Source organism: Schistocerca nitens, chromosome 7, assembly GCF_023898315.1.
Source record: "Schistocerca nitens isolate TAMUIC-IGC-003100 chromosome 7, iqSchNite1.1, whole genome shotgun sequence".
Lineage (NCBI taxonomy): Eukaryota > Metazoa > Arthropoda > Insecta > Orthoptera > Acrididae > Schistocerca > Schistocerca nitens.
Window position 1 is genome coordinate 311,117,637 of NC_064620.1, and position 7,500 is coordinate 311,125,136.

The following is a 7,500-nucleotide window of genomic DNA, read 5'->3' on the forward strand; positions in this document are numbered from 1 at the left end:
AGGACGCCCCGGGAGTGCGGAGGCCGCCGCCCCGTGAAGGGCGGGGAAGCCCCATCCTCCCTCGGCCCGCGCAAGGCGAGACCTTCACTTTCATTACGCCTTTAGGTTTCGTACAGCCCAATGACTCGCGCACATGTTAGACTCCTTGGTCCGTGTTTCAAGACGGGTCGTGAAATGTCCAAAGCTGAAGCGCCCGCTGACGGGAGCGATTATTCCGCCCCGAGAGCATCCCGAGCCAACAGCGGCGCGGGTCCGGGGCCGGGCCAGGTAGGTCCGTCATCCGTGGAAGAACCGCGCGCGCTTGCCGGGAGCCCGAGCGCCCAAAGGGGCGAATCGACTCCTCCAGATATACCGCCGAGCAGCCAGCCAGGACACCGGGGCTCTGCCCAACAGACGCGAACCGAGGCCCGCGGAAGGACAGGCTGCGCACCCGGGCCGTAGGCCGGCACCCAGCGGGTCGCGACGTCCTACTAGGGGAGAAGTGCGGCCCACCGCACACCGGAACGGCCCCACCCCGCGGCGAGTGGAAAGGCAACCGGACACGACCCCGCCGCGGATTGCTCCGCGCGGGCGGCCGGCCCCATCTGCCGAGGGCGGAGGCCAGTGGCCGGATGGGCGTGAATCTCACCCGTTCGACCTTTCGGACTTCTCACGTTTACCCCAGAACGGTTTCACGTACTTTTGAACTCTCTCTTCAAAGTTCTTTTCAACTTTCCCTCACGGTACTTGTTCGCTATCGGTCTCGTGGTCATATTTAGTCTCAGATGGAGTTTTACCACCCACTTGGAGCTGCACTCTCAAGCAACCCGACTCGAAGGAGAGGTCCCGCCGACGCTCGCACCGGCCGCTACGGGCCTGGCACCCTCTACGGGCCGTGGCCTCATTCAAGTTGGACCTTGGGCTCGGCGCGAGGCGTCGGGGTAGTGGACCCTCCCAAACACCACATGCCACGACAGGCGGCAGCCTGCGGGGTTCGGTGCTGGACTCTTCCCTGTTCGCTCGCCGCTACTGGGGGAATCCTTGTTAGTTTCTTTTCCTCCGCTTAGTAATATGCTTAAATTCAGCGGGTAGTCTCGCCTGCTCTGAGGTCGTTGTACGAGGTGTCGCACGCCACACCGCCAGCCGGCTGTGCACGCTACCGAGACAGTACCGGTATGCGAACCGCCAGGCGACGGGCGCGCATCGCTCGTTTGAGGGGACGTGGCCGGCCCCACAGGCCGGCACGACACACCCACGTCTCCCGAAGCGGGACAAACGCCGCGCGCTTCAGTTTACGTAGCCGACCCTCAGCCAGACGTGGCCCGGGAACGGAATCCATGGACCGCAATGTGCGTTCGAAACGTCGATGTTCATGTGTCCTGCAGTTCACATGTCGACGCGCAATTTGCTGCGTTCTTCATCGACCCACGAGCCGAGTGATCCACCGTCCTGGGTGATCTTTTTACAGTTTCCACTGTCTCTTTCAAAACAGTTGCATAGGCGGGACTGAGGCGTTCGACGGCCCCCTGTTCCAGTGTTTTGTGTCCAACGGCCTCACGGCCGATGGGCGTCGTACGGCTCCACTCCGGAGCGGACAGGCACTCGGGCGAACGTCATTCAAACCGGCGCGAGGCGCCAGGTGCCGCAGGCCAGCCGCTCCAGAGCTTCAGCGCTCGTACCACACAGCATTTTCCGTTAGTTTTGAGAAGCACGCGTGGTCCCGCACGCGGCGCACAGCTACTGCGAGCCGTACAGGTAGCGTGTTGCACGACACGACACGCACATCGAAAGACATGCAGTCTAGTCGGTAATGATCCTTCCGCAGGTTCACCTACGGAAACCTTGTTACGACTTTTACTTCCTCTAAATGATCAAGTTTGGTCATCTTTCCGGTAGCATCGGCAACGACAGAGTCGATGCCGCGTACCAGTCCGAAGACCTCACTAAATCATTCAATCGGTAGTAGCGACGGGCGGTGTGTACAAAGGGCAGGGACGTAATCAAACGCGAGCTTATGACTCGCGCTTACTGGGAATTCCTCGTTCATGGGAACAATTGCAAGCCCCAATCCCTAGCACGAAGGAGGTTCAGCGGGTTACCCCGACCTTTCGGCCTAGGAAGACACGCTGATTCCTTCAGTGTAGCGCGCGTGCGGCCCAGAACATCTAAGGGCAATCACAGACCTGTTATTGCTCAATCTCGTGCGGCTAGAAGCCGCCTGTCCCTCTAAGAAGAAAAGTAATCGCTGACAGCACGAAGGATGTCACGCGACTAGTTAGCAGGCTAGAGTCTCGTTCGTTATCGGAATTAACCAGACAAATCGCTCACCAACTAAGAACGGCCATGCACCACCACCCACCGAATCAAGAAAGAGCTATCAATCTGTCAATCCTTCCGGTGTCCGGGCCTGGTGAGGTTTCCCGTGTTGAGTCAAATTAAGCCCGCAGGCTCCACTCCTGGTGGTGCCCTTCCGTCAATTCCTTAAGTTTCAGCTTTGCAACCATACTTCCCCCGGAACCCAAAAGCTTTGGTTTCCCGGAGGCTGCCCGCCGAGTCATCGGAGGAACTGCGGCGGATCGCTGGCTGGCATCGTTTATGGTTAGAACTAGGCGGTATCTGATCGCCTTCGAACCTCTAACTTTCGTTCTTGATTAATGAAAACATACTTGGCAAATGCTTTCGCTTCTGTTCGTCTTGCGACGATTCCAAGAATTTCACCTCTAACGTCGCAATACGAATGCCCCCGCCTGTCCCTATTAATCATTACCTCGGGTTCCGAAAACCAACAAAATAGAACCGAGGTCCTATTCCATTATTCCATGCACACAGTATTCAGGCGGGCTTGCCTGCTTTAAGCACTCTAATTTGTTCAAAGTAAACGTGCCGGCCCACCGAGACACTCAATAAAGAGCACCCTGGTAGGATTTCAACGGGGTCCGCCTCGGACGCACGAGCACGCACGAGGCGGTCGCACGCCTTCGGCTCGCCCCACCGGCAGGACGTCCCACGATACATGCCAGTTAAACACCGACGGGCGGGTGAACCAACAGCGTGGGACACAAATCCAACTACGAGCTTTTTAACCGCAACAACTTTAATATACGCTATTGGAGCTGGAATTACCGCGGCTGCTGGCACCAGACTTGCCCTCCAATAGATACTCGTTAAAGGATTTAAAGTGTACTCATTCCGATTACGGGGCCTCGGATGAGTCCCGTATCGTTATTTTTCGTCACTACCTCCCCGTGCCGGAGTGGGTAATTTGCGCGCCTGCTGCCTTCCTTGGATGTGGTAGCCGTTTCTCAGGCTCCCTCTCCGGAATCGAACCCTGATTCCCCGTTACCCGTTACAACCATGGTAGGCGCAGAACCTACCATCGACAGTTGATAAGGCAGACATTTGAAAGATGCGTCGCCGGTACGAAGACCGTGCGATCAGCCCAAAGTTATTCAGAGTCACCAAGGCAAACGGACCGGACGAGCCGACCGATTGGTTTTGATCTAATAAAAGCGTCCCTTCCATCTCTGGTCGGGACTCTGTTTGCATGTATTAGCTCTAGAATTACCACAGTTATCCAAGTAACGTGGGTACGATCTAAGGAACCATAACTGATTTAATGAGCCATTCGCGGTTTCACCTTAATGCGGCTTGTACTGAGACATGCATGGCTTAATCTTTGAGACAAGCATATGACTACTGGCAGGATCAACCAGGGAGCTGCGTCAACTAGAGCTGAGCAGCCGGCCGCCCGGGAGTGTGTCCCGGGGGCCCGCGCGAACACGCAAGCGTCCGCTCAATTATTCTGCAAACAGGAGGAGGCTGGGCTCCCCTGCACGATACACCTCGAAACCCTCTCAGGTCCCGGCGGCGCGCAGCGCCGTCCTAAGTACTTGGTCGGGTTCGAGAGAGGCGCAATCGCCCGGAGATAGGCGAGTAGACGCTTTCAGTGCGACCACCCGTGCCCCCAACTGAGCTTGCCGCTGCCGACAGAGGCCCGGGAGCGTGCTGTCGTGGTGTTGCCGGCGGGAGACAACACGCGGCCACAAACAGTGACCGGGCAGCTCCAACGCCAGCGCCACAGAGGGGCAGAGCCCCACTTGGGTGCCAAAGCGAACTCTCCCAGCACAGCGCACGCGCCAACACATCCGCACAGCTGCGATACAAACCACCTGCGAGAACCGCGGGGGCGACCGAGCAGCAGACGGCGTCGCGGCGCCGAGTGCCGGGCGGCGGCGCATCCTCAACGCACACAGTCCTCAATCGGACCAGCACACTGCAGATGTCCACCGCGCTTCGCACCGGGCCCGGGAGGACCCACTTTGGCCGCACGGCGCCGCGCGCTGGGTGCGCCGGCACGCAGATGCGCCGCCTGCCGCGTCCGTCAGCCGGCGCGCCTGCCACTGGGCGCCCCCACCAGCCGGCTGCCGCGCGTGCGCCCACGCAGCGCGCGGCCAGCACGCCGGGCGCCCCCCCCTCACCGGCCGGGGACGGTCCCACCCAGCCACCGCCGCGTATCGCTTCATACCCACATGCCCACTCACGTTCGTGGGTATGACGGGTGTCGCTGAAGCAACCGGTTAATACCTGTACCGATCGTCGATATCAACGATTCACCTCCAGCGCGAACAACCGCGCAACAACGGATTTCCAGTTCATTTGCGTAACTTGGGCAGCAAACGTAGACATCCATCTACATTTGCGACTTCTACGAGTCTTGCATGCCTGGATGTTGTGTGTCACGACGCACTCCATCAGCATACATACACGCTGCGACGTGTGCACGAAAGAACACGTGGAAGGTGGCCAGCGTACGTATACGAATGCCATTGCACAGCTGCGAAGCGCATTCAACACGCGAACTCCTGACCGACGAGCTAGAGGTGACAGGAGGGGAGGGGGGGGCGGGGGCGATATACGTCCTATTGCAGTACACAATACAGTGGATAGCGGGACCATGTGGAAAGTAAGCAACACTCGCAAGATGTGAGGGTACGCACCGTAAAATGAATCAATACGCAGAACACCACAGTGTGCGCGAAGTGAACTATGTTGAGATGGTTGCAATTAGGCAACGCTACACGAATTCCTAGAGTCATATAACTAACAATTACAGGGCAGGTTAGGGCGCAACGTAGGTTAGGTTAGGGCGCAACGTAGGTTAGGTTAGGGCGCAACGTAGGTTAGGTTAGGGCGCAACGTGGGTTAGGTTAAGGCGCAACTTGGGTTAGGTTAAGGCGCAACTTGGGTTAGGTTAAGGCGCAACTTGGGTTAGGTTAAGGCGCAACTTGGGTTAGGTTAAGGCGCAACTTGGGTTAGGTTAAGGCGCAACTTGGGTTAGGTTAGGGCGCAACTTGGGTTAGGTTAGGGCGCAACTTGGGTTAGGTTAGGGCGCAACTTGGGTTAGGTTAGGGCGCAACTTGGGTTAGGTTAGGGCGCAACTTGGGTTAGGTTAGGGCGCAACTTGGGTTAGGTTAGGGCGCAACTTGGGTTAGGTTAGGGCGCAACTTGGGTTAGGTTAAGGCGCAACATAGGTTAGGTTAAGGCGCAACATAGGTTAGGTTAAGGCGCAACATAGGTTAGGTTAAGGCGCAACATAGGTTAGGTTAAGGCGCAACATAGGTTAGGTTAAGGCGCAACATAGGTTAGGTTAAGGCGCAACATAGGTTAGGTTAAGGCGCAACATAGGTTAGGTTATGGCGCAACATAGGTTAGGTTATGGCGCAACATAGGTTAGGTTAAGGCGCAACATAGGTTAGGTTAAGGCGCAACATAGGTTAGGTTAAGGCGCAACATAGGTTAGGTTAAGGCGCAACATAGGTTAGGTTAAGGCGCAACATAGGTTAGGTTAAGGTGCAACATAGGTTAGGTTAAGGTGCAACATAGGTTAGGTTAAGGTGCAACATAGGTTAGGTTAAGGTGCAACATAGGTTAGGTTAAGGTGCAACATAGGTTAGGTTAAGGTGCAACATAGGTTAGGTTAAGGGATGGTGTATGAGGGGGGAGGGGACGAGGTTCGTTCATAGTGATGATGGTAAGTGGACGCCTGAGGCACCCTGAGATGTGTCACGTCAGGATGCACCTTTGGCTCAGGGGAGGTGGTGCGCCGGTTCCGTGGGTGTGGCAAGGGAGTGGCAGACCTGTGTCTTTCATTCCTGCCATTGCCTATATGCTGTGAGACAAGGCAGTGTGGTGGTGTTGGTTGCACCCCTGTGTAGGACATGTGTGGGTGTTTGTGGCTTATCTGAGTAATGATGGTTGTTGGAAGAGTGAGATATTCTGTTTTTGGGGTGGACCTCCTGGTTTTGTTATCATAGTGTGAATTGTGTAATGTGGCGGAGAGGATGCACTGGATGTTGTTCCATGCTGGTGCTTAGATATTTTGTCTGTGTCTGTTACAGGCAGAGAGTAGTGTGTGATAGAGTGTCTGGGTGACGTGTAGTTCGCATGTGTGCACAGACTGTCAGCATGTATAGGGACTGTTGTATGTCGTATGCCATCTATATTCCGATGGCTCTGCATCTATTAGTAATCAGCGCCATGTATCAGTTTAATCTGGTTGCGGTCACGCGGTGTTCTATCTCTGTACAGTAGTAGAGGTGCGACTGCACTACGTAGCTACCCCTCGCGGCAGCTTTCCCCGGTGTATGGCATATGATTATCGGCAATCAGTCGATTAGTGACAACTGGTCGTGTGACAACGTCACATGTCTGCGGGTGGGATACGCTACACCCTGCCTGTGGGTCAGGGCTCAGGAACGCTCTCCTGACGCTGAGCGCTCGGACCGTCATTACCCGTCTGAGTAATATATTGCGGAGCGCTTTTAGCCATTGCCCAGAGTCTTTGCGACTGCGAGTGCAACGCCCATGGGGATCGACATGGTTGGGGCGCTTTCTAGCTGATCGCTCGGCATCGGAATCCGTACTGAGCAACGCAATCGCGCACAGACTTGGAGCATGTGTAGGGACAGCGGGAATTTCGCATCTTGGATTAAACTCTTCATGAAACGGACGATATAGGGGTGGATTGCAACTTACGACTGCGAGAAGAGTCCGCCGTTCATCCGCTGGAGTTGTGAGTTGGGCTGTTGGGGTGGAGCACGTACGGGTGCGGGTGGAGTGATTGTCGGTCGACCACTTTCTGCGGCGCAGGCACTGGCGTCGGGGCTCCTGGGGTGGACAGAGGATGCCGTCTTTGTGGGTGGCGTCGGACAATGTGTACTGTGCGCCCATCGATGTCGTATTCAGCTTGGCGTCTCATAGATGGCGGTATCGCCGTTGCAGGAGGCCTAGATGGCGTTATTGTTTGTGGTGCGCTCGACATGGTGGATGTAGTGTTGCCAGATTCGCGTAGATGGCTGTATTGCATGTGGTTTCGTCGTATTTTCATAGGTGGCGATGCTGTGTGGTTGGCGTTGTTGCGTTCACTTCCTGTAGATGGAGGTGTCGTATCTGGGCTGCATGTCAATGTAGTGTCGTCACATTCCGAGAGATGTCGTTCTTGTGCCCCTCGGTGGCACTGTC

General features: G+C 56.2%; 3 non-coding genes across 3 annotated transcripts in view; all 3 read right to left on the minus strand.

Moving 5' to 3' along the window:
• LOC126197722 (large subunit ribosomal RNA) overlaps positions 1–1,091 on the minus strand; it is a 4,224-nt gene extending 3,133 nt beyond the window's left edge. Inside the window, exon 1 of the ribosomal RNA XR_007540059.1 lies at positions 1–1,091. This exon is cut by the window's left edge and continues 3,133 nt beyond it. This is a non-coding gene — a ribosomal RNA (large subunit ribosomal RNA).
• A 189-nt stretch (positions 1,092–1,280) lies between these two features.
• Positions 1,281–1,435, minus strand: LOC126196563 (5.8S ribosomal RNA). The gene has a single exon (XR_007539049.1). It is a non-coding gene; the product is annotated as a 5.8S ribosomal RNA (ribosomal RNA).
• A 352-nt stretch (positions 1,436–1,787) lies between these two features.
• Positions 1,788–3,695, minus strand: LOC126197373 (small subunit ribosomal RNA). Its single transcript, XR_007539742.1, has one exon. It is a non-coding gene; the product is annotated as a small subunit ribosomal RNA (ribosomal RNA).
• Positions 3,696–7,500: the final 3,805 nt, after the last annotated feature.